The following is a 27,515-nucleotide window of genomic DNA, read 5'->3' as shown; positions in this document are numbered from 1 at the left end:
AGTACAGGTAAACGTAGCCCACCGCTGCATCGTAAATGTAAATTTACCCTTACCGTGTATTATCTATGTATAATATTTACTCAATCCTACATTTCATACTGTATGCAACTTTGACACGACACACACGTATTACCATTATTGTTATTATAAAACGGTGAAATTTTAGAAATATTAAAGAAAACCTTGAGACCACACCCTGCAGGTAAAAACAAAAACTTAATCAACGATTAACGATTAAAATCGAATTTCTGATCACGAATTAAATGCCTACTTTAATCGTTAACAGCAATTCAGTAAATCTAATCCAAATCATGTCGTGGTTATGCTTCGTTTTAATAAAAACAATTCTAATCAATGTGCTCGTAGAAATTTCTTAAAAGTCGTGTTAAATTTTAATAACAATATAAAGTTACCAGAAATTTTGACGAATGTTTGGATCATTTTGATTTTCTACGTTTCAAACTGAACGACTACTTTGAAATTAATTTTTTACGATAAATTAAAAAATGCGATCTGTCGTCTCACATCGCGTTTATATTTATTAATTATGTGAGTACTGGTTCGATCGACAATTGGATCAGTGATCGTTTACAAGTGAGACAACCAAAAAATTAGGATGAAGTGTCAAGGTGTACTGTCAACGCAGTGATGAATTATTATTGAATGCTGACAACAGACGAGCAGAGAAGAAGATATAAGAAAATTGGAAATGACCCGGAAACTTGAATATTGGATCAGTTTGCTGAAATAATCTGATCGATTTAAACCTGTTTTTTCGAAAAGAATTAATATGAATAATAAGATAAATGAAACTTGGTTCAACATACAAATTAAGAGCCTACTATAATCATTTTCATCAAGTAGGGCTAAATGAAAAAACATTTCCTGTGCTGAATACCAACTTTAGCTTACCAGCCATAAAATTTTTAATTTACAAAAGATAAGAAGATGCTACTAAAGAAAATTAGAGAAGATATAAAAATTAGAAATTAAAGATATTATATAAATTAGAGAAGAAATAATCAAAATGAGATGTATCAAGTGATGTGGACACCATACCTGGTCACAGGATGGATTTCAAAAAATTAAAATTAAGAAAAAAAAATTGTAGATAATACTATTTTGTTTCTTTTATATTCAACATGAAAATATCGAATAAAAAGTTATTTCTGTTAAACTGTCGCGTTCAGTTTTGCTTGGTACTATGTAAACAAGATATTTAGGAAAAAATAATTTGTCGAGAGTAGCTACTATTTGTGTTCTTGCAATATCTAGGATTTACGCGGTGTATTGCCGTTATTCGACTGGCTATCGGCTAATTATGTCAATGACGATTGGCTCTGCTCCGTACTAAATCGCACGTGTTAGGTGGTGGACACTATATGTGTACCTAACACGAGCGATACGGCAACGGGCGTCGCCTTGGGTATTGAATTGCTTCACTCTCCGCCGTGCACATTTGTAATTATAGATCTCCCTGGTACGAGAATCGGAGAAACAGTGGCCGGAACGGGCGATAACGGTGACTGGAACGTCGCTGATATTCTATAAACAAGTTTTTAACGAAACCTGAATTGCTCGCCACGTCTGACAGTTCCCGAACGATACAGACGCGCGCGCGTTTCCTTTACTTCCGTTCTTGTCGAGCACCCTATTCTTCGTCATTTCAAACGATGGTCCCATAAGCGACTCCGCAGTTTTGATTTATCGAAACGTTACCGCGATCGGCTGAAAAGGCGCCAGTGGACCAATTGCAGCAACACCACTGAAAAATTACCTGCGTTCCGATTTATGTATCACGGCGAACAGATTGTTTATCATTTTCTTTCTGATACGATCGAATTTGACGTAGAATTTATGATTTTTCTAAATATGATTTGATAAAAAAAAAGACATTGTTTTGTATTTCTTCAAATATTGCTTCCACTTAATATACATTATGATTCCTTTTATTTCTAATCATTCCAAAACTTACTTTGCAATTTAATACATCTGTTCATGACAGAGTGTTTCTCCTATATTTTTTAGAAAAATTTAACGTAGAATTTATGATTTTTCTAAATTTGATTTGGGTAAAAAAAAGACATTGTTTTGTATTTCTTCGAACATTGCTTCCACTTAATATACATTATGATTCTTTTTATTTCTAATCATTCCAAAGCTTACTTTGCAATTTAATACATCTGTTCATGACAGAGTGTTTCTCTTATATTTTTTAGAAAAATTTAACGTAGAATTATGATTTTTCTAAATTTGATTTGATAAAAAAAAAGACATTGTTTTGTATTTCTTCAAATATTGCTTCCACTTAATATACGTTTATGATTCTTTTTATTTCTAATCATTCCAAAACTTACTTTGCAATTTAATACATTTGTTCATGACAGAGTGTTTCTCCTATATTTTTTAGAGAAATTTAACGTAGAATTTATGATTTTTCTAAATTTGATTTGGTAAAAAAAAGACATTGTTTTGCATTTCTTCAAATATTGCTTCCACTTAATATACATTATGATTCTTTTTATTTCTAATCATTCCAAAACTTACTTTGCAATTTAATAAGTCTGTTTATAACAGAGTGGTTCTCCTACATTTTTTAGAAAAATTTAACATAGAATTTATGATTTTTCTAAATTTGATTTGGGTAAAAAAAAGACATCGTTTTGTATTTCTTCAAATATTGCTTCCACTTAATATACATTATGATTCTTTTTATTTCTAATCATTCCAAAACTTACTTTGCAATTTAATAAGTCTGTTTATAACAGAGTGGTTCTCCTACATTTTTTAGAAAAATTTAACATAGAATTTATGATTTTTGTAAATTCGATTTGATAAAAAAAAACATATTGTTTTGCATTTCTTCGAACATTGCTTTCACTTAATATACATTATGATATCTTTTATTTCTAATCATTCCAAAACTTACTTTGCAATTTAATACGTCTGTTTATGACAGCGTGTTTCTCCTATATTTAAAAAAAAAAATGTAATGTAGAATTTATGATTTTTCTAAATTTGATTTGGTAAAAAAACATTGCTTCTAAAACTTACATTGCAATTTAATACTTCCGTTTATGACAAATTACTCAATGTAAATACATAATTGTATACAATACTCAAGTATTGTAATAACTGATATTACAATACTTGTTTGCAGTAACGAAATCAAATTAAATATTATCCTCCAAGCAGGGGTGTAGCTAGGGTGTGGCAGATGGGGTACTCACCCCCTCCTAACAATTTGAAATTCAGTTTTCTTTGGAAATAAATGAAAACACCATGTCAATTATTGTGTATTATGTTAATTCATTTTTTTTTTTAATCTTTGCATTTAGTGGTCCATTTTGAAACTATTATAAGCAGAGATCCACTTTCGAAAATGGAAACTTTTCACAACCCAATGCATATTTCAAAATCAAGAGGTGTCAAGTAACAAATATTGTGTTACTGCTTTTAAATTAATATTGATAATTAATGAACCCCATGTCGATTACTGTATATTATATTAAATCATTTTTAAACAAATCTTTGCGTTCAATGGTCCATTTCTACAAAACTTTTATCAGAAGAGATCCACTTTGGAAAATGGAAATTTTTCACAATTGTAATGCATATTTCAAAATAAAAAGGGCGGAGAGTCGAATACCAAATATTATGTTACTGCTTTTAAATTAGTTTTGATAATTAAATGCTAAGTTAATTCATTATTTTTTAAATGCTTTAAAGAGAAGTTCCATTTACCAATTTAGTGAAAGTCAACATTAAGTAAAATAATTCAATCAAGGTTGAGAGTCCATTTAAGGGTTAATGGGGCGCAACAACTACACTTACAAAATCCCATCGATCATATTCGTAACAGATTCATCCATCTGCGAATCCAGCAAACCTGCACAACGCGAAACTAAGCGAATTAAACGGCTTCTGTTTTTCTTTATCTTTTTCTACATCGTCATTAACAAGCAGGGACGCTTAACAACCTGACACGACGCGAATATAAAAGAGAATCGTATACACGTGCCAACGTCGAATTGGACTTCGATCTGGCCGCGTTTCACAGGGATTGCGGATCAAGGAAAAAAGCACCGTTCTTTCGCCGTTTGATGGCGTAACGCGTTCCCCGTACAATGGAAATTGTAAAGTAACACAACGCAATGTTGACGTCACTAACGAAAGGTATATAATCCTAGTAATACAAAACAGGTAACAGCAAAATTGTAATTTTCGGGACGCTGCATTCGACAAAGTCACGATGATGAAAGCTTGCATAGATTGTCGTGAAAAAGCTTGGAGGTTAGTTACACGTTGAATCTTTCATCCGATGGGAACTCCATTTTGTATGAATCCAATGGAGGAACAAGCAATTCATAATTACCAAATAGGATCAGTCTCATTTATTTATTTAATATGCTGTTACATATCATTCATGAATAATTTGTGTTTCGAGGGTATGTCTATTGACCAAAAATGATTGCAATTGACCCCTGCAACTGAAAATAATTTTTCCAGAATGATTTGAAATTTTTTAATTTCATCGAATTTCTACCCCCTGTTGATTTTTCTTAGAAATTCGTTTTTGATTTTTAATAAATTTGTTTGACGCTGTACGGAGATATTCTTTAATACTTTTTTGTAGGTATCCATGAACTCTACTTCCCCCCAAAATTTCAATGAAATATATTGTCTATTCTAGGATTTATAGCCATTTGAAAATTGGACCACTTTTATGGGGGGGTTCTCACTGTACGGTGTTAAGGAACAACTTTTCGAATATTCTTGGAATTTCTACATATTCTACACTAAAATACGCGTTCTTTGCCTGTTGAAACATTAAAATCCTCCAATCCGTTCAGAAGTTATGATATTTTAAACATTTGCGTGAAATTTCAGGGGGATCATTTATGGTCAGACATTGTATTTTCGTTGAAGAATTTTTTTCTCGAAAGTGTGTAGAATTTCGTGGATATGTCTATTGACCAAAAATAATTGCAATTGACCCTCTCAATTAAAAATGATTTTTTTATAATGATTAGAAATGTTTTAATTTTGACCAAAGATTTCAGCACATACTCGAATTTTTTTCTCGAAAGTGGTTAGGATTTCGTGGGTATGTCTATTGACCAAAAATAATTGCAATTGACCCTCTCAATTAAAAATGATTTTTTTATAATGATTAGAAATGTTTTAATTTTTACCAAAGATTTCAGCACATACTCGAATTTTTTTCTCGAAAGTGGTTTGGATTTCGAGGGTATGTCTGTTGACGAAAAATAATTGCAATTGACCCCCTCAATTAAAAATGATTTTTCTACAATGATTAGAAATGTTTTAATTTTTATCATATACTGGAATTTTTTTCTCGAAAGTGGTTAGGATTTCGAGGGTATGTCTATTGACCAAAAATGATTGCAATTGACCGCCGCAATTAAAAATGATTTTTTTATAATGATTAGAAATGTTTTAATTTTTACCAAAAATTTCAGGAGCTACCCCCTGTTGATTTTTCTTAAATATTCGTTATGGATTTTTAGCAATTTTGATTGACGCTCTACAGAAAAGTTGTTTAACACTTTTTTGTACGTATCCATGAGCTCTACTTCCCCTCCAAATTTCAATGAAATATATTCACTATTCTAGGAGTTATAGCCGTTTGAAAATTGGACCACTTTTATGGGGGTTTTTTAATTAAGAAACAACTTGTCGAATATTCTTGGAATTTCTACATATTCTACACTAAAATACGCGTTGTTTGCCTGTTGAAACATTAAAATCCTCCTATCCGTTCAGAAGTTATGATATTTTAAACATTTGCATGAAATTTGGGGGAACCATTTCAGGCCTCAGATTATATCTTCGGTAAGGAATTTTTTTCTCGAAAGTGGATAGGATTGCGGTGGTATGTCTATTGACCAAAAATGATTATAATTGACCCCTGCAAACAAAAATTATTTTTTCAGAACGATTTGAAATTTCTTAATTTCGCCGAACAATTTGTCCACGTTCTATTATAATGCGCCAGTTTTCTTGATTTCCCGATAAACACCAACCATCTACTATACGAATGTAGAAGATACTACAACCAAAAACAAAAATATGCTTGATGTCTCAGAAACATATAGAAAATAAATATCTAAAACACCTACCACAACATATAACCACACCAAAGGAAGAGAAAATATGAATGAAGAGAAAAAAAAATTACATAAGTAAGTGCATGAGACGGGTAGTAAAAATGGCGTATCTCGAGTTCGTTAGAATCACGATTATACGTTTCTCGTTCGTTTATGTCTAAATCAATCGTTTGAATTTTGTTTTGTAATATATTCATGAAAATTTGCCTACATTAGATTATGGATCGATTGAAATCTGTTGTGCATTGCATAATATGGTTTAAAAAGACCTTTAGGATGAATATAGGTTTTTAAAATTCTTTTAGAATTTATAGTCACTTTCAAATAAAACTATAATTTATACCAGTTCTATGTATAATATGATTTAAAGATGCTTTTATAACGAATATACGTTTTCAAAATTCTCTTAGAATTTATCCAAGTAATTTTCAATTTTTTATGAACGAAACTGGAATTTTTTCTATGTTAATTCTGCCTCTGAATCGAGGAAGCAGTGAAGGGAGCATTGTTTAACTTTCTTGACACGACGTTAAAAATAGTGTTTGACAGCTGCAATATACTTGCATAAACAGTAAATAAACGACGGGTTTTTCTCTGTGACATCAGTATTTATAGTTAAGCATGCGTTTAGAATTCTCCGTCACGTGTCCTGCGACGATATTGAATTGTCTTCGTGCATTTTTTCTTTCGACGCATCCTATAAAAAGATACCTGACTGATTGCGAGTAAGATCGATAGAACGAGATAGTGAATTTACTATGCCAGTAATACTGATCGTCCATTTTCTGATTACGATACTCCACTGGCGATTTATAAAAAAAGAATGATAATTTATCATCAATACTTGGTAAATATTTGTTCTCCATTTATTTTAATTGTATAAAATTTACACACCTTGCGTATAAATGTCAAAAAACCCCAATTTTATCGTGTTATTTTTCTGTTTCCTTAAATGTGCTTATTTTTAAATATAAATAGTATACATTGTAAATAAGCAACTCATACTGCTACAATACTGCTTATTTTGTGGTTTTGGAATTTTATATACATTTTGTTCTAATGGATTCTAGCATTAACGATAATAATAGTAATGTTTGATAGTAAAATAAGGAACATAATAAAAAGAAAAGATTCAAATGGCCGAGGGAATTTTCGTAATTAAAGAAATTGAAACGAAACCAAACTGAAAGCGTTTGGACACGAACGCAATATTTTTCTCCGACGGAAGTTGAATGAAAAATTACTTCCGTGCAATATTGCAACCGTAGTTGAACGCGTGAGGTGGTTGCAATGATACGGGGTTGTTTCGGGGTGGAAAGTATCGAAGATTTGCCGATAGCGGATGACGTATTGGGAAAAAGAATAATATTTGAACGTTTTAAACGAGTTTCTATCAGAAACGATTTCACCTTTATGCAAAACAGTGATCCCGAAATGATAAAAATTATCGTGGAAAGCGTGTAAAAGTCAGTTGAGAAAGTTAAATAGCAATTAACATATAAAAATTAAGAACTGGCCAGAAAAAGTAAATATAACTATTTTTTATCTAGAAAATAACTTTTCATTGCAATTACAGGTAGAAGAGAATTCAGAAAACTATAATAAATAAACTCATTACAGTAAAACGTAATAACGATTTATTTGAATTAATATTTATAGTAGCTTTTTCATTAAAAATTATATAATATTTAACTGTTAGGTATGGTTGGATATTTAACTTATTTTAATTAATATAAGACTCGGTAATTTTTAAGGCAAGATTTGCTGAATTATCCTCATTAAGGAGTACACCAGTATCTCTTGGCGAAACGCCAATTTTTTTATGCAACATCACTTGAAAGTTACATAATATGTAATGAAGAATATTACTATGCCTTATATTAATTAAAATCATCGTTTGATAGTTAAGTCGTTATTATACTTTATTTCATGTTTTGAAAATTAATTTTATATTTATATTATCGAATTAGTTTAAAAATATTTACATAAATATTGTATATATTATTGGCTTTGAGGAAATTGACTTCCAAAATTATTTATATTTCATTTTCTTGCATATAAAGACTTTTTCGATATTATTTTCATTAAAATACAGTCTTCTCTTGACCATCTGTTTTTAAGGGGATAATTATTTAATAAATAAACATTTATTTTACCAGTCATGTTTCACGAGATATCAAAATTCACATTTTTTTAAATCTAATGACACACTTTTGTTAATCGATAACTATTATTTTTTGTTAACTGAAAATGTACAGATACTTGTCGCGTAAAAATGTTCCATTTTTAACATTGTGTTTTATACTTTAGTTTTATACTTGCTTTGTTTTATTACTTTATTTTTAAAGGATATTTTCTCCATTATTAATTAGTTACTTTAAACATTCACCGTTGTTTGAAGCGGAATTTCTAGTAAATTATTGATCATTTCCGGTCGAATATCGTACCTTTTATTTTATGCCCCAATCAAAATTTCATAACTCTCATTTATTTTAAATTGATGGAAGTACCTTTTATGTTGTTGCTATTTTTAAGGTTATTATTTCTGTTATTATTTAATTTTATCATCAAATTCTGACAAAAGTACGAAAGTTTCTTTTTAATAATGCATTAACCTTTCGTTAATTTCCACTAATATTTACACAAGTTATTTTAATCCTACAAGAACGAACCAGTTATTCAATACGAACATTACTAAACCGGTGTTTTGAAATTCGCCGCATAAAACCTTATCAACGCGTTCATTGACAGACCTTTGAATAGACGCGATTATTGTTACGCTTGCTTACTAACAAGATTGAATTAATTGAAATTGGACAACATTCACCCGCATTAGGTCTCGTTCAATATCATTCTAACGCGTCAAACTACATTGCATTGTACGTACAATAGAAAAAATAACCCTGACAATTCTAAAAGAGTATCACGATGTTGTAAAAAAAATGTTTAAACGATTCACCAACGCGGCCAGTAATTTACGCAAAATTTTAGTTGTTTCGGTCAACTTTCAGCGATTTTAAATTAAATTGTTGAACTCGTTCTCCTAAAGAATATTTTTCTTCAATTCAAAGACTATAATTCCAATAGTTTGGTAGGTTATTCTTAAAATGCATTATACTATAAAAATTTGTTGTAATAAACTGGAAATTTCCTTTGGAAAAACGAAATTGAATACAAAGTAGGAACGAAAATCCTATTTAATTTTGAAAATTAAATTGACTGATAAAAAAGTCACTTTTGAGAGGTATTTTTATTCTCTCTGAAGGTAACAGTAAGCATAAATGTAAATATAAATATAAACACAAATATAAGTCTTGATATAGTATAAACTTTACTTTGAAAATAGTTGAAACAGTTGAAAGACTATAATTCCAATAGTTTGGTAGTTTATTCTTAAAATGCATTATACTATCGAAATCTGCTATAATAAACTGGTAATTTCCTTTAGGAAAAACGAAGTTGAAAATTCTTTTTAACTCTAAAAATTAAATTGATTCATGAAAAAGTCACTTTCCAACGACATTTTTATTCTCTCTGAAGGTAACAGTGAGCATAAATGTAAATATAAATATAAACATAAATATAAGCCTTGATATAGTATAAACTTTACTTTGAAAATTCTTGAAACAGTTGAAAGACTATAATTCCAATAGTTTGGTAGTTTATTCTTAAAATGCATTATACTATCGAAATCTGCTATAATAAACTGGTAATTTCCTTTAGGAAAAACGAAGTTGAAAATTCTTTTTAACTCTAAAAATTAAATGACTGATAAAAAAGTCACTTTTGAGAGGTATTTTTATTCTCTCTGAAGGTAACAGTATTCATAAATTTAAATATAAATGTAAACATAAATATAAGCCTTGATATAGTATAAACTTTTCTTTGAAAATTCTTGAAACAGTTGAAAGACTATAATTCCAATAGTTTGATAGTTTATTCTTAAAATGCATTACACTATCAAAATCTGCTATAATAAACTGGTAATTTCCTTTGGGAAAACGAAGCTGAAAATTCTTTTTAACTCCAAAAATTAAATTGATTCATGAAAAAGTCACTTTCCAACGACATTTTTATTCTCTCTGAAGGTAACAGTGAGCATAAATGTAAATATAAATGTAAACATAAATATAAGCCTTGATATAGTATAAACTTTTCTTTGAAAATTCTTGAAACAGTTGAAAGACTATAATTCCAATAGTTTGATAGTTTATTCTTAAAATGCATTACACTATCAAAATCTGCTATAATAAACTGGTAATTTCCTTTGGGAAAACGAAGCTGAAAATTCTTTTTAACTCCAAAAATTAAATTGATTCATGAAAAAGTCACTTTCCAACGACATTTTTATTCTCTCTGAAGGTAACAGTGAGCATAAATGTAAATATAAATATAAACACAAATATAAGTCTTGATATAGTATAAACTTTACTTTGAAAATACTCGAAACAGTCGAAAGACTATAATTCCAATACTTTATTGAGGCAAGGAAGAGCTCTAAGGATTCCAAGTCGCGTGTGGAGTTTGGAGGTTCCTCAATGACCGTGTTCTAATGTGGCGTCGCCTCCCATTCTCACCACCAGAGGGCTCGCGCTCTCACAAGCGCTCGACCAACCCCTCGGTTGCTATATACTATATTGCGTTTTTACTCTGATATATGTGCATTTACATTAGTTTTCCCACCATTTTTCGTGATTAATATAGGTGTACGCTCAATTTTGTGAGTAACTGTACTTTGAATTTGTCTTTTAAATTACGAAAGTCTTGAAAATGTTCCTACGAATCGCGAAACTCCCTACAAGTTGTTATATACATTCCTCGAACAACTTCCCAATATCCCAGTCGTCTGAAACGCGTCCTCTCCTTTTCTTTTCTGTCCTTCTGCGATTTTCACGAGATCCTAACCCTCAGCCAGCAGCGCCACACTAATTTATCAAGTAAAAATGTCTTGAAGGCCTAATCTTCAAAACAAAATCCTCCGAACAATGTCGTATCATACTTTGGACAGCGTGTACACTCCACTGGAAATTCATTTCTGCGAGAGAAGTTTGTTTAACAAGATTTTTCCGGGAACCGGGTTGGAAATTACAAACCAGTGCACGGTAATTCAAGCCCAGTTTCGGAATACAATTTTCCCCGGGAAGTACGTGTCCCGTGAAATTACGTGAAGTCGCGTGGAGAACGTGACGGATCGAGACAAACGCGGGAATAATTCGAAAGGGCAAGGGTTGCTCGTTCCGGGTGTCCAGATCTTGCGGCGCTTTCGGGTGGTGAGGGCCCACAGATTAATATCCATGGACAGGCTTATCGACAATCTCGCGTCCATTCGAACGAACGTCCGAATTTATCCGGCGAGGAACGCGCGCGAGCAGCGCCCTGTAAAATAGACAATAAATTTCCGACACGCTCCCAAGCACCGCGGACCAATTTTCTCTCTGGCCTTTTTTTTTTTTTTTTTATTTTTTTCATTCGAAATTCGCCCTCGAAAAATCGAACCCGGACATCCAATTGCCAGCATCGAAGTTTCCTCGTAACGCGGACAAAGTTGTCAGGGGGAATACGTGATAGAGAAAACAAGCATTTACTGTAGCTCGTGTTCCCCTATTGATCGTATATTGATCTCGATTTGAATGTAGTGCTCGAGTGATTACATGAATTATGTACCCTTTCGTTAAAGGAGGGATATTGCCCTGGAGAGTCTAAAAATAGCTAATATCTAGGAATCCTTTTCCCTAAGTTACTGCCAACTGAAGTGTTTTAGGTATCTTCGAGGAACAGACTTTCAACATCTTCTTTAAAAAGTGTTTCGTCTTGGTGAAGTCATTCGTAATTCACAAAATTCAAAGTCTTCTAGCACGAAGTGTCGAAAATAATTCTGATCGATTCATAAAAAAAGTCTATAGTCTTCGATGCAACGTGAGACTTTTTAATAATATTGAAATTATTTTCAACATCTCCAATTTTTAAAAAGTGTTGCAACTACGTGATGTCATTCATAATTCACGAAATCCTTTCTGCTGCCAGCAGAAGTGTCGAAAATAATTCTGAGAAAGTCTACAGTCTTTGATGCAACGTTAGATTTTACAATCGTAATAATTATAGTAATGACAGTAGTTTCAAGAAGTAAAATTACTTTTTACCCACGGAAGCCAATTTTAAACATTTAACCCCTCGAGGATGGTGACCGCATTCTACTATTCTTCCCTTCCATACTAATACCCTAATACCCCCTACCAGTGATTCTCAGCCTTTTCCAAAGCATATCACAAATAGATGCAATTTTAAACACAGATATATTTGTATCACTTGAAAATAGATTTGTTTATTTTCTGATTTGTAAAACTGTAGTAACAAATAATAATAGTGAAACGAAAAATGAATTTTCTCGTGTTTAACAATAGGGATACTTCGAACGCACATATTTTTCCAAGAAACAGTCGATTTTATAATATAAGAATTTAATTTTTAATAAAAACTTCAAAGCTCTCAAAACTGTGTGGAGGAAATTGAGTTTACACATCATCGAGCAATTTGTAAAAATCCAGAGTAATTTAAACAATAGAATCATCGAGTGGCTGAGTACATCTACGAAAAGTTAACTAAATGAAAACCATTTTTACCGGGTTCCCTTTAAATTCAATTTAAATTCAATTTACATTTTCCATCAATTTCTTTCATAACAATTTTCACAAAGTTTTAACAAAATTGGTCGAGGAGTTTCGGAAATTTCTTTGCAACCAGGTTAAAAATGAAGTTCCGGAAGAAACGCGAACGAAGTTTCAACACTGCACGTTTTTTTTGTGAAACATTTTTTATTTCTGATTTTTAATTTCACTCTCAATTAGCTATTTCGAGGCTATGCAGTAATCTTTCTGCCTTAAAAATACTGTCGATTGCAGCTTTTTGAGTAACTTTAAGCTAAATAATGAGTATTTGTTTGTAAATGATTTTGAATTCATTTAAAAATAAGACATTCTCCAATATCGACTTGTTTAACATAAATTCACTTATCACTGAAAAATAGCTGTTCCAAAATGTAATGTAATCAAGCGATAAATTAATAAAATATGTGTCGTAGTTTAAAACTATTTAATTTGAAGAAATATCGATTTTTACGTTAAAGACAATTGATCTTTTAGAATCACATGATTTTCTATAATCATTCATTGTGTTTAATATTTGTTCGTGCATTAAATAACGAATATGGTGATTAGATGCTTTATTTTTATAGTTCACATCTACCTAGAAAATATTCGACGAGAAAATTACGAATGTAACAAGAATATGCAAATTTGAATGCACGGCGGAAGCTGTCGCTGCTATATACATACACTATGTGTCTGTGCATGCATTCATATTATAGCAACACCAGAGCATTTTAACTTTTTTTCTTGTATAAACACGATATTGTATCAAATGAGTGGTATAAAATGTGAAATAATACAAGTTAAATAAAAAGTATTACGTTTTCACTATAAACACAATTAATCAAAGAATCAAATAAACGGATAAGTCTTAGAAGAACGTTTAAGTTTAAATAGAAAGTTGAGAAACGTACAGTCTGAATAAATATAACAACAATATATATATATATAATAATATATTTCGTAAATTCAATTTTATTCATATTGTTACGTTATATATATATATATATATATATATATATATACAATATATATTGTTGTTATATTTATTCAGATTGTACGTTTCTTAACTTTCTATTTAAACTTAAACTTAAACTTAAACTTAATATATATATAACGTAACAATATGAATAAAATTCAATTTATGAAATTACGCCCACGATACTGATTTTGTACATACTGGTTTTTCAAATCATATTCTTCAAAATACATAATAAGAACTCGAGTTTTTTAATTTTACAGTAAAATACCTCCTTAAGATACGAATCTATTATATGTGTAAATAAATACACACACGTTAGATTGGAGGTAAATATTCCCGCTATATGATTTATAATATACAGAAAAATATTTTAAGTAAAACACGCGTTCGAATATTTCTGAGACTATAATTCGTGCCCCGAAATATTCGAAATTTATTCGTAAACAGTCGTGCCTATAAAATATTCAAATAGTCCCGGCCCTGCTCGAAGCTAATCGATACACTCGTTTAGGTTGCCGAGATAGCGCCGACCCATGTTGCATAAATATTATTTCCGCGTAAATTTATTGTTAAAGTCGAAGATCGTTTGCTGGAAGGTCGAGTCACGCATGCGCGACATCTTTTTCTGGACACGGCGCGTCAGATCTGTCCCGTCTGGTTAAGGGTACGAGTCACGGAGTGTCTAATGGCTCGTTACGGATTTCAAATGCCGGATACGGCCGACGTCTGGCGGAAATCATTATTCCACGGGCGCGAGATTCGACGCAGACTGATACTTACGGCAATTCTCTAAGCGTCTCGGCCCTTTAAGATCGTTCGAGCACATCCAGCATGTCGTCGAACAATGGAACGGTTGCGGAACGAGACGGGGGGGAATATTTCAGATGCTGCGCCACTTCCGTTGCAACGCTTTCTCGTAATTGAGCAAGCTTGCCCGCGCGAAATGTAAATTCGATGCTCCGGGAAAATCGATACAACGGAACGCGTCGCTTTAAAATCGCGCGTTAACTCAACATTTTCCCATCGGATTATCCTATTATGCGGCGACTATACCCTGTAAAGGAAAATAAAGGAGAAATATAGGTTATGTTGGTTTTCGTTTAGCACCACCAGGTTTTTTCTAGATGGCGCTGTCTCTGGGGAATAACTCTGGAAATACGATTTTCGTTTCACACTATTCCAGGCTATTCGTTAAGTTTGTTATTGAATTAAATTAGTAATGTATATATAATATAGCTTTTTAGTAAAATTTTGAAAAGAATGCTTCATTCTTTTTATGATTTTTTAACCTAATTAAATTGTAACCTAAAGTCTGTTATCATCGTGGTATTTAATATTGAGACCTAGTAACTTTAGTTTTATTTTGAAGAATTAAATAAATCCAAAGGACAGTTACTTGAAAAAGAGGACTTATATTGATATTATTAAGGGGGTGGTGGTCGTATCTAAATTGTTGCTTTGCTTTTTTAAACATAGAAAACATGCATCGAGAAATGTATCGTTGAAATTTGAAACATTAGCTGCGTTACTTTGAACTGAATTTTATATACATGTAACACTGCTACATTTTTAAACAAATCTTACGAGATTTTTACAGTGCATTGATTAAAAAATTAGGAAGTTTTAGTGTATTTTATTTTTCAGAAACGAATTCAGAAGGGACCATACAAAACAAAAAGTCAGAAAAGGTGTAGTTTTTTGGTTTTCGCGTTATATCTTCGAAATTACATTGAATTTTGTAAAAGACACGAAACAATGTCTTTTCAAGTACTTTTCAACAAATACAAAAAAATACAAAAAATGCTTAAGTTTTATCTATTGTCTCGTCAAATTTTTCTTGTGTCTCGTATCTCAATATCTAATTTTATTTTATGAAACATCTAGTATAATATCACTGTTTTTAATACTACCAAAGCTTTTATTTTCATTTAGACAATAATTATTTATCTTTTTATATTGTTCAGAGTTTCATTTAAATAAGAATTTTGCCTATTTGTCTTGGCAAGTGAAGTATCCATTAGGAACGCTCGCTCATTCTTGCTTAAAGCTTCGAGATAAATTTTGGATGTCTGGCTATTTGCTTTGAACGCTGTGCAGCCACTTAGGCACTTTATATTAAAAGGCGCATATATCTTTCAAAACTCCGTTCCATTTCGTTACAAGTTCTCGTCTCAAATTTTACAGAAAAATATAAAACGGTGTTTTGTAAGAATTTTTTCAGGTTCCTAAACAAAAGTCGTTCGTCATAAATATTACAAAAATCATTGGTTTATCGTCAGACGTTTTAATTTCTCTATTATAGAAATGTAATTTTTTTAAAATATTGCGAAATTTACAATATTTACACGTTACAGATTCACATATTGTGCATTAAATGTCACATCCAAAAATTGTTAAGTAATGTTATTAATATCAATAATGGAAATTCTAAGTATGTTTATAGCTCGAAATAAAAGCGTTAAATAAATTTTTTTTGTAAAATTATAATATTTGGAAGGTAGTCACATTTGTTATCTAACGAGACAAAAAGTTTATAAATGTTATGAAAATGGAAATTCTAAATTGTTTATAGCTCGAAACAAAGACGTCAAATAAATTTTTTTTTTGTAAAATCATAATATTTGAAAGGTAATTCCAACTGTTACTCAACGACACAAAAAGTTTATAAATCCTACAAAAATGGAAATTCTAAATACGTCTATAGCACAGACCAAAGACGTCAAATAAATTTTTTTTGTAAAATCATAATATTTGAAAGGTAATTCCAACTGTTACCCAACGAACCAAAAAGTTTATAAATCCTACAAAAATGGAAATTCTAAATACGTCTATAGCACAGAACAAAGACATCAAATAAATTTTTTTTGTAAATATTCCACAATATTTAAAACGTAATTTCAGTTGTTATCAGACGAGTGACGAAAATTCGTGTTTTGCGAATTTCCAAAGAGCAAAACAGGTTCGTAGTGCAGCAACACGATCGGTGGAGGAATCGTGTGAGAAACACGCGGATGTAAATCCGTGTTCGAACGCTACAGCTGCCCGCCGCGAATGTCTGACGTCCATTTGGAAAATTGGACAAACCAGTGAAAACAAACCTGCTCAGCTATTTTTTTCTTCTCTCTTTTTTTTCAAATATGGAAATAGCCTTTGCCCCGTTCGATGAATGGGGAGGGACCGGAGGATCTATTGGCACGCGATTTTACAATCACCGTTCGTGCAGCAGTGCAGTTCATTTTGTCCAAGATTATCCCGCCTAATCGAGACTGGCGGATGATCTTGTTAAACGTTCCGATCGGCCGTGCGGATTGATTACTCGCTGGTTAAATTTAATCCGCGATTATTGCAAAACGAAATCAATCGAACGCTCGTAGCGAAGTCGAACGCATGGAATTTGCGTGCATTCGAACTAACAAGAGTGATAATTATGTTAGATTGCATCATCTTTACGCAACTTCGTATTTTTATTAACGGAATTAATGAATTTGTGAACCTCGTAAAGGGTTGTTTCAATCGCCAAATATAATAATTTGTATCTTACTTTAAGTATTTCTTATATTTTTGAATATTAAGTGCATTGTATTCTCAATTTTGCAGTTATTACATCTTAATGAATTAAATTAAAAACAATTTTTTGGAATAGAATTTTAAATAATCTTAGATGTAATTATAGTAATATAAATGTGTCACTGATGAGTAGACATAGAATTTTTATGCAACTTAAAAATTTTTATTAATAGAATTAATGAAATGGGAACTTCGTACAGAGTTGTCTCAAACCCTAAATACAGTAATTCCTAACTTACGTATTTCTCATATTTTCTCATATTAAGTGAATTCCGTAGTTTTTTGAGAATGAAAATTTCCCATAAGTTCATAAACATCCGCAGTCCAGTGATAAGGTTGCACTGACGGCGAGTTTCCCGTTTCGGTGTTTATTAATAGCGCTGCCAATATCAAGGCAACGTGCAGTTTGAAGGTTCCTTCGATTCTGTTTTCTTTCACGTTTAATCGAAAGATAGTGTCCATTTTTAACTCGTGACTAACGTTGCTTTCGACCAAACGTACATACGATCTTTGTTGAGAGCTCGTGCAACGTGTTGCACATCGAGAGCTCTTCTTGCACGTCTGTTGGTATGCAAGGCGTTGGTTTGTTGTAGTGGACTGTATTTCTCTGTTACCCTCTCTCGTTCGTACGCCAGTGTGCGATGTTTCGATATTTTGTAATTTTCTGCCACTTGTACCAAGGTTCATCTTCCAAACGCGCTGCTTGGAAATGCAGGTGCTTTGTTTTATTTGTCCTCCTTGCGTAGCCCTTTATGACCTCGTAGCGGCCATTGTATAGCCACTACACCCTTGCCAACGTATGAATGGGAATGGAATGTAAGAATAGTTTTAAGCTTTCTATTTTTCCATTTTCCCAGGGTCTTGCGAACCTGGTTGTCCTCTTAAACACTTGGCGACCAGAGCCTGTTTTCCTTCGAGATTTCTCCTGGGCCTCGAACCACCCCGTAGTGGACTGTATTTCTCTGTTACCCGCTCTCGTTCGTACGCCAGTGTGCGATGTTTCGATATTTTGTAATTTTCTGCCACTTGTACCAAGGTTCATCTTCCAAACGCGCTGCTTGGAAATGCAGGTGCTTTGTTTTATTTGTCCTCCTTGCGTAGCCCTTTATGACCTCGTAGCGGCCATTGTATAGCCACTACACCCTTGCCAACGTATGAATGGGAATGGAATGTAAGAATAGTTTTAAGCTTTCTATTTTTCCATTTTCCCAGGGTCTTGCGAGCCTGGTTGTCCTGTTAAACACTTGGCGACCAGAGCCTGTTTTCCTTCAAGATTTCTCCTGGGCCTCGAACCACCCCGTAGTGGACTGTATTTCTCTGTTACCCGCTCTCGTTCGTACGCCAGTGTGTGATGTTTCGATATTTTGTAATTTTCTGCCACTTTTACCAAGGTTCATCTTCCAAACGCGCTGCCTGGCGATGGAGGTGCTTTGTTTTATTTGTCCTCCTTGCGTAGCCCTTTATGACCTCGTAGCGACCACTGTATAGCCACTACACCCTTGCCAACGTATGAATGGGAATGGAATGTAAGGATAGTTTTAAGCTTTCTATTTTTCCATTTTCCCAGGGTCTTGCGAGCCTGGTTGTCCTGTTAAACACTTGGCGACCAGAGCCTGTTTTCCTTCAAGATTTCTCCTGGGCCTCGAACCACCCCGTAGTGGACTGTATTTCTCTGTTACCCGCTCTCGTTCGTACGCCAGTGTGTGATGTTTCGATATTTTGTAATTTTCTGCCACTTGTACCAAGGTTCATCTTCCAAACGCGCTGCCTGGCGATGGAGGTGCTTTGTTTTATTTGTCCTCCTTGCGTAGCCCTTTATGACCTCGGAGCGGCCATTGTATAGCCACTACACCCTTGCCAACGTATGAATGGGAATGGAATGTAAGGATAGTTTTAAGCTTTCTATTTTTCCATTTTCCCAGGGTCTTGCGAGCCTGGTTGTCCTGTTAAACACTTGGCGACCAGAGCCTGTTTTCCTTCAAGATTTCGCCTGGGCCTCGAACCACCCCGTAGTGGACTGTATTTCTCTGTTACCCGCTCTCGTTCGTACGCCAGTGTGTGATGTTTCGATATTTTGTAATTTTCTGCCACTTGTACCAAGGTTCATCTTCCAAACGCGCTGCTTGGAAATGCAGGTGCTTTGTTTTATTTGTCCTCCTTGCGTAGCCCTTTATGACCTCGTAGCGACCACTGTATAGCCACTACACCCTTGCCAACGTATGAATGGGAATGGAATGTAAGGATAGTTTTAAGCTTTCTATTTTTCCATTTTCCCAGGGTCTTGCGAGCCTGGTTGTCCTGTTAAACACTTGGCGACCAGAGCCTGTTTTCCTTCAAGATTTCTCCTGGGCCTCGAACCACCCCGTAGTGGACTGTATTTCTCTGTTACCCGCTCTCGTTCGTACGCCAGTGTGTGATGTTTCGATATTTTGTAATTTTCTGCCACTTGTACCAAGGTTCATCTTCCAAACGCGCTGCCTGGCGATGGAGGTGCTTTGTTTTATTTGTCCTCCTTGCGTAGCCCTTTATGACCTCGGAGCGGCCATTGTATAGCCACTACACCCTTGCCAACGTATGAATGGGAATGGAATGTAAGGATAGTTTTAAGCTTTCTATTTTTCCATTTTCCCAGGGTCTTGCGAGCCTGGTTGTCCTGTTAAACACTTGGCGACCAGAGCCTGTTTTCCTTCAAGATTTCTCCTGGGCCTCGAACCACCCCGTAGTGGACTGTATTTCTCTGTTACCCGCTCTCGTTCGTACGCCAGTGTGTGATGTTTCGATATTTTGTAATTTTCTGCCACTTGTACCAAGGTTCATCTTCCAAACGCGCTGCCTGGCGATGGAGGTGCTTTGTTTTATTTGTCCTCCTTGCGTAGCCCTTTATGACCTCGGAGCGGCCATTGTATAGCCACTACACCCTTGCCAACGTATGAATGGGAATGGAATGTAAGGATAGTTTTAAGCTTTCTATTTTTCCATTTTCCCAGGGTCTTGCGAGCCTGGTTGTCCTGTTAAACACTTGGCGACCAGAGCCTGTTTTCCTTCAAGATTTCGCCTGGGCCTTGGACCACCTCGATCCGGGCCCAACGAGCTTCTTGACTTTTATGACGCTCTTTCGCTAAACTTTTCCTACGCTGAGTATTTTCCAGTTTCGTTTTTCCCTCTTTCTGTCTTATCTCTTTTTCTCTCCCTTTGCTATTAGGTTAAGAGGGCATCTTTAAGAGCAACAGAGTTATTTAGCTGTTATTTAGCCCTTAAAATATTTGAGAGCGTTCGAATTATTCATCGATCTACTGTTTTATCAGGACAAGCTTAAAATTTGACGAGCGTGTCGAGGTTTATCGGTGTGCATGTTTCAATTAAATTCGATAGCATTAGTCATCAGTAACGCCCATAGAGATCGACAGATTTTGTTTGGAATGTTATGGAATTATTAATAACGAACAGTCATCGATCTTCAACAATCCATTAACGCTTCGAATAACATGTTTTGTAAACAAGGAATTAAAATTATAAATATTCACGACCATAGTGAGAAATTATCATTATTAATTAGAAAATAAAATATGTTTCCTAATTCTTCTAAAATAACAACCAAATAATTGTTACCAAGATACGAAAATATTTGTTAAAATCTGAAAAAAGAGACTTTTTGGAAAAAACCAATAGAAACAAAACTACCATTAATTTCATCATTGCACGCATTTTTCATTTGTACATTTAATTATTATTTCTTATCGTGTCTGCGTATTGCTTTTTACTATTCTTTTTATTTGTATTCAATAGAGAAAAAGAATAATGCCAATATTGTACAAAAATGTCTCTCCTCCTTTCTAACGATTAGTTTATGTATCTGAATTATATTGCACAAATATTATACTTGTTACATATCATGTAATTTATATAATTCATACCATATCCATCTTTACTCTTACTATGAATATAATTTAAATTTTATATTTTATACAAAACGTATGAGCAGAATCAATAAAAATAACTTGACAGATATTTAGCTATTAATTTATGAAATAATTAAAAACAATAGTTTCTTTCTTAATTAACAACCAACGTACCAAATATCGTGCTATTCGTATTTGACTAACAAACACAGAATATAACTGTGACTTTCTGGAATATTGAATATTTGTTAACGACGTACAAAGTGAACCGTGGCCCGATACGCAACCAATATTTTTACGCTATAGATTAATGGCACGTGCTCGTATCGACTTTTATTTAATAGTCGTAAATAGAACACTGTATATTAGAACATATATCTGAAATCCAAAATACCGTTTGCAATCATTTTTTGGGACCGTGTGCTTTCATCGATAATCGTTTTGGCATTTTCGAAGCGCTCAGTAAACAACGTTTTACTCGCTGTTACGGAAAGTGCATGTTTGGTTTATCATACCGAGCAAATTTCCAGAAAATTGTTAAAATTTTTCATTCGATGCACGCTGTAAACGAGAAGCCAAAATAATATACAAAATACACACACAGGTTGTTTGCATTATCATCTGTAAGTATAGGATCATAATTTTAAATTCCATTTTTCAGAACGAAACGCTTATTTTGAGCGATCTTAAACAGTCTGAGGCCTCCAAACTGTTTCATTCTTCATTAAACAAGTAAATATTAAAATTAGGACGAAATAATTGTTTAACTCATTTCTCGAACATGAGGACATTTGAAAAGTTTCCTTTCTTGTTGAAACCTTACGTGTATTATAATACGAAATAAAAGAAAATAATGAATAATAAAATAACAGAGGACCAGTATTAAAATATTTAAAAAAAATGGGAACAAATGATATCTTGAAATGTGGGTAGAAAATTTAAAGATAAATGACTAAGTAGCTACGTATTTAATTATTTTTCTTTTCTTTTACAATTTTATATTGATGTGCTTGCTATTCTTTTGTTAAATGAAGCTTAGCCAGTATGTACGAATTTATATCAGTGTATTTTGCAAATGGGAACACAAAATTCCTACTAGAAACAACTACTTACAGTACTCAAGTTAAGACACAATTTATTTGACAACATTTTGCAATGAGAAATTTGTATTCATAAACATTTTAAGCTGTCAAAGCATCGTGTAAAAGGCAAATTATTTATACCTAACCTTTTTTTTTTTTAATAGGCCCTTACAAAAAGACTTGTGGCGTCGCCTCCTATGCTCGCCGCTAGAGGGTTCACGCTCTCACAAGCGCTCGACCGACCACTCAGTTGCTCGAACAACTTCCCAATAGTTACTAACTCCCAGCATTCAAACCCCCTTAAATATTAATAGAGGAAGTATTCTGACAGACTTTGATTTCAGTATGATTTTGGAGAATGATAGTAAAAGTACATTAAAATCACTGTCGGACAATTCGTGTTCTTCCCTTGTAAAAATAATGAAAGTAGAAATGGGGGAAGAAGAATCAACATTAAATATTCCAAGTAATTTGCAAATTACCTGATGTCGTTTTGTTATTTCACTGTTCATATTTCTGTTGTATTTGAACATCTATAAAAATACTTGAAAATTATTTGGAAGATGAAAGTGAGTGTATTTACAAGCGATTGGGTAGATTCGTGTTCTTAATTGTAACACAATAAGTCGTGTTTTCGAAGAAGAGAGGAAGAGGTTTCTGATTTTCCCTATTCAATATTGTTTTAGGACTCCTGTGGAAATCAAGCTACGTATGGACTATTGAAACAACCCGTAGTTAAACTTAGACGCACACTGTATTCAGCTGTCCAGAAACTCCAGATTGTTATAGTCGGTGAGTAACAAAGCGGTGGCGAAAAATTTTTATCGTAATAACACGAATAACCAAAAATCTGTATGTTTCACGCTTTTAACAAAAATATCATCGTTTCTGTTTATTCGCGTCTTTGGCAGAAACACGACTGTACGCTTTAAATAATTTTATACGTGTTAGAATTAAAGAAAATAAACTCAATTTGTTGAATATTTGTTTATTAATTTAGAAAAATAAAGAAAGGTAACAAACAACAAACTGTGATAACTCGAAGCACATTTTACAACTTTTACTACATATTTTAACAATACGAATTACGTAATAAATTTTGCAATCGTTGCAATAAATAAAATGAATATCCTGAAAAAGGAGTTACATCAAATACGAACTGATCTCATAAATTTTTTTACTAAGGCACACTCACTGTGGCTCGTAAGTTCTAACATACTTATTTTTGTAGGTTAGGAATTTTCAATACATTCGTTTCTATCAAGCTCGATAAAAACTTTCACGAATTTTATGTTTTCATTTTAAACAAATTTCAAGATAAAAACATCATGATTTGTATTAAGAAGCAAACAAGTAATAAAAAAAAATGCTACATATTTTAGTATAATATAACAAATTCGAATTTCATTCGATAATAAAGGAAAAGAAATTTCTTTTAAATTAAGAAATTGTTGGAGATGTTTTTCATTCCCATGTTGGCAAACATGCGTATGTTGGTGGTATTTCTTTTTACCTCGTTGGCAGGCGTGAGCGCCATCTTTTGTTTTATGGGCAGACCAGTACAATGTGTGCAACGATACGTGCCATGTGCGTTAAACGTAACATAAAATATATGTGTCGTTTATTGTTCATTTGTATAACCTCTGCTACAGAGATCCAAAAGATAAAGTAATTAGGTTTTCGGAGCCACGGAAACTGTTACTATCATTTTTTAGAATAATACATTGAGTTGAGTTAAAGTTTAATAAAAATACGTTTAAAATTATACGAAGACATCTGCGCCTCTAGCCGGAGAGAGTCATGGATCGCATTAAGGTCTGGTTTAATTACATTCCAAAATTAATGAAACGTGGTATACACTGTCAGCCGCATACCACGGGCATATTGCATATAATTGGAATGTCATTGCTGCCTACTGACATACGGAACAAGTTTATTATATCTTTTATATTAACAGCTATACACAGCACTTAAATAATCCTATCAAAAGCAGACTCTGAAATAACATTAATCGAGAATTTATAATTGAATATTTGGAGCATTTAACTACGACATAATAACAAAAACAGATGATAAATTTATATTCCAATTAATTTCTATTTTATAACTCTGTAAAATAGGCCTCAATGCAACTGTGTTTTTTGATGCAAAATGTTTCAATGGTTTACTAGATATGGAAGAAAATAAAAGTATTTTGATCCACAAATATTTCTATCGCCATCCATTTAACAATTAGAAAATAAAATAAAAGAGGTGCCTGTTATTTTACGTTTTTTTTTCATACTATTTAGTAGGGACTACTTTGTCACAGTACTTCAAGCGTTGAAGTATATGGACACATAAGTTTATGGTCAGGACGCCCTAAAAGAGCAGAGATTTTAGTAGTTCTGCAAACATTTTGTGCTCCTCTTATACACAAAGTGCAGATAATAATTTCAGTGTCTTAATAACAGTATACAGGGTGTTCAGCCACCCCTGGGGGACTCTAGAGGCCAAAATAAGACGAAAATCAAGAATACCAATTTGTGGATGGAGGCTTTGTTAAAAAGTTATTAACGTTTAAAGCTCCGCCAGTTCTGAATTTTTTTCTCGAAAATGCGCAGGATTTCGGGGGTATGTCTATTCACCAAAAATGATTGTAATTGACCCCTCCAACTAAAAATATTTTTTCCAGAACGATTTAAAACTTTTTTTCCCCCGAAAAAGGGGACCCTGTCGATTTTACTTAAAAATTTGTTTTTCATTTTTAGTAATTTTGTTTGACGCTGTACAGAAAAGTTGTTTAATACTTGTTTGTAGGTGTCCATCAGCTCTACTTCAGGAAAAAGTTTCATTGAAATATATTTACTATTAAAGGAGTTATGGCTGTTTGAAAATTGGACCATTTTTATGGAGTTTTTCTAACTTTACGGGGTCAAGAAACAACTTTTTCAATATTATTAGGATTTCGACATATTCGTCACTAAAATACGCGTTATTTGCCTTTTGAAATATTAAAATCCTTCAATCCGTTCAGAAGTTATGACGTTTTAAAGATTTGCATGAAATTTCTGGCCTCATTAGATTTTCCGGTAAGGAATTTTTTTCTTGAAAATGCACGGTATTTCAGGAGTATGTCCATTCACCAAAAATGATGGTAATCGACCCCTCCATCTAAAAATAATTTTTCGAGAACGATTTGAAATTTTTTTTTTCGTCGAAGAATTTCAGGACCTATCCGAATTTTTTTCTCGAAAATGCGTAGGATTTCAGGGGTATCTCTATTCACCAAAATGGCTTATAATTGACCCCCGCAACGAAAAATAATTTTTCCAGAACGATTTAAAATTTTTTAATAACTATCTAACGAAGCCACAATCAAGAAATTAATATTCTTGATTTTCGTCTTATTTTGGCCTCTGGAATATCCCATTAAAATTTTGCTAAGGGGTGGCCGAACACCCTGTATAATATATGAAACTCCACCGCATAATAGTTATACCGTTTTGATTCTTAATTCGTACCTATTTTCCCCACCATTTAATTTCATCCGCGGCTGAATGCCATTGACTTGCAGTGTAACAGCAGCGTTACGCGGAACGAACGCGAATCGATACTCGACCTAATAGATTTGTCTTGGAATCGTGGTATTACGAACGCCAACCATCGCTACCTGCAACATTCATCATCTGAGCTGCGTTTCCTAGAAACTCGGCAACTGTCCCGGACGTGAAACTGCGAAGTAACTTCTCGGGGTAACTTAGATAAACCGACTTGATTGCATGTACGCTGGCTACGTGCGAATCCGTCCATTAGCCCCGATGATTGATACCCATTCAGGAAATGACAACCATACTAATAACCGCGCACGCGTCTGAACACAATCGCCTGGGATCACGTGTATATATGCTAATTGGCGTTCCGCGCGTCGATCAATGCGATTCCACGCTAAAACTTAAGATATCGGCTATTCCCGTGGACGTCGAACGATCGTCGTTTAGATATTCGTTAAGCAATCTACACGACGAGATAACGAGACCCCGGGGTTCAAAGCCTCGCCATGTAAATCGATATTCCATAACACCTGGCTCCGTACTAAACGTCGATCGCGAGGAACCGTTGCTCGGCCTTGTACCTTGAATCTTTCGAGATTCTATTTAGATAGCGGTGGAACCTCCAGTAAAAATCTAACCACGTCCATACTAAACAATATGCCTTTTGACTTTTCCATTTTTAACACGTTGACTGCCACATCAAAACCGTACAACTTTTTACGAGTCTAAAACTTGGATTTTAGACAATTGTAAACTGCATAACTTAAAATTTGTCTTCGGTACTTGTTTTCGTAATCACATTAAATTTCGTCTTATACAAATTTATTTAACATTTCAATTTCAATTTCATGATAAATTGTTTTAATTCCATAGTAGGAAAGTTTTGTCACCCATATATGGATGACGTGGCAGTCAAAGTGTTAACAAGGAGAATGACCGAAATCGTGGCAGCCATCTTTTTCTTTAAGGACCAGGTTTCAAGGTTTACCAGGGTTACCGTATCTTCTAAAATATTGAATATTCTTACATGAAAAAAATTGTGGATATTCGTCAAATTTTGATTGAAATATATGCGTTTAAACTCGATACCAAAATGTTTCACCCTTTTCCTCCAAAAATTAAAAAGAAAAAGGCACGAACTTACGGGACCTAACCCAAACCTAATACAAGCAGTCTGCATAACAACGAAACTCTATTGCAGACTGTTCGTGCAATGGTCTGAAACTGACGGTGCAACGTTTTCATTTATCCAAGTATCAAATTCGACTGTCACGCATAAATACGAATCCGCGGACGCTGATTAGGTCGATGTAATAGCGGCTAGGCCGTTCACATCGAGTTACCGAGTTCACGATCGGTCGAAAACGGATCATGTTGAATGATTACGGTCACCGAGGTTGTGTAAGAGTGGCCAGTTCGAATATACACTCTGCTCCACAAGAGCGTGTCGGTGCTAAATTAAAATTCTGTTCAAAATTCATTACACCTATAATAAGATGTAGTGTTATGTTATAGTGTTAAATTCAAGAATCATTATACATATAATAAGTTATAGTGTTATACTGCAATGTTAAATTAAAATTTGGTTCAAAATTCATTACATTTATAATAAGATGTAGTATTATGCTACAGTGTTAAACTTTTGATTCAAAATTCATTATACATATAACAAGATGT

At 33.4% G+C, this 27,515-nt stretch overlaps 2 protein-coding genes across 3 annotated transcripts in view; one reads left to right on the top strand and one right to left on the bottom strand.

The window, feature by feature from the left end:
- LOC122397498 overlaps window positions 1–27,515 on the bottom strand; it is a 241,687-nt gene that overhangs the window by 91,036 nt on the left and 123,136 nt on the right. The window lies entirely within an intron of this gene.
- Window positions 1–27,515, top strand: part of LOC122397497 (trichohyalin-like) — a 204,641-nt gene that overhangs the window by 81,506 nt on the left and 95,620 nt on the right. For both annotated transcript variants that reach the window (XM_043396679.1, XM_043396677.1), the window contains exon 2: window positions 22,992–23,097. The gene's annotated coding sequence lies outside the window, so the exon portion shown is untranslated. The remainder of the gene's footprint in view (window positions 1–22,991; window positions 23,098–27,515) is intronic.

Source organism: Colletes gigas, unplaced genomic scaffold, assembly GCF_013123115.1.
Source record: "Colletes gigas isolate AHSC1104 unplaced genomic scaffold, ASM1312311v1 Colletes_gigas_Sc00009, whole genome shotgun sequence".
Classification (NCBI taxonomy): domain Eukaryota; kingdom Metazoa; phylum Arthropoda; class Insecta; order Hymenoptera; family Colletidae; genus Colletes; species Colletes gigas.
Note: the sequence above shows the minus strand (reverse complement) of the source record. Positions and strands in the feature narration are given on the sequence as shown.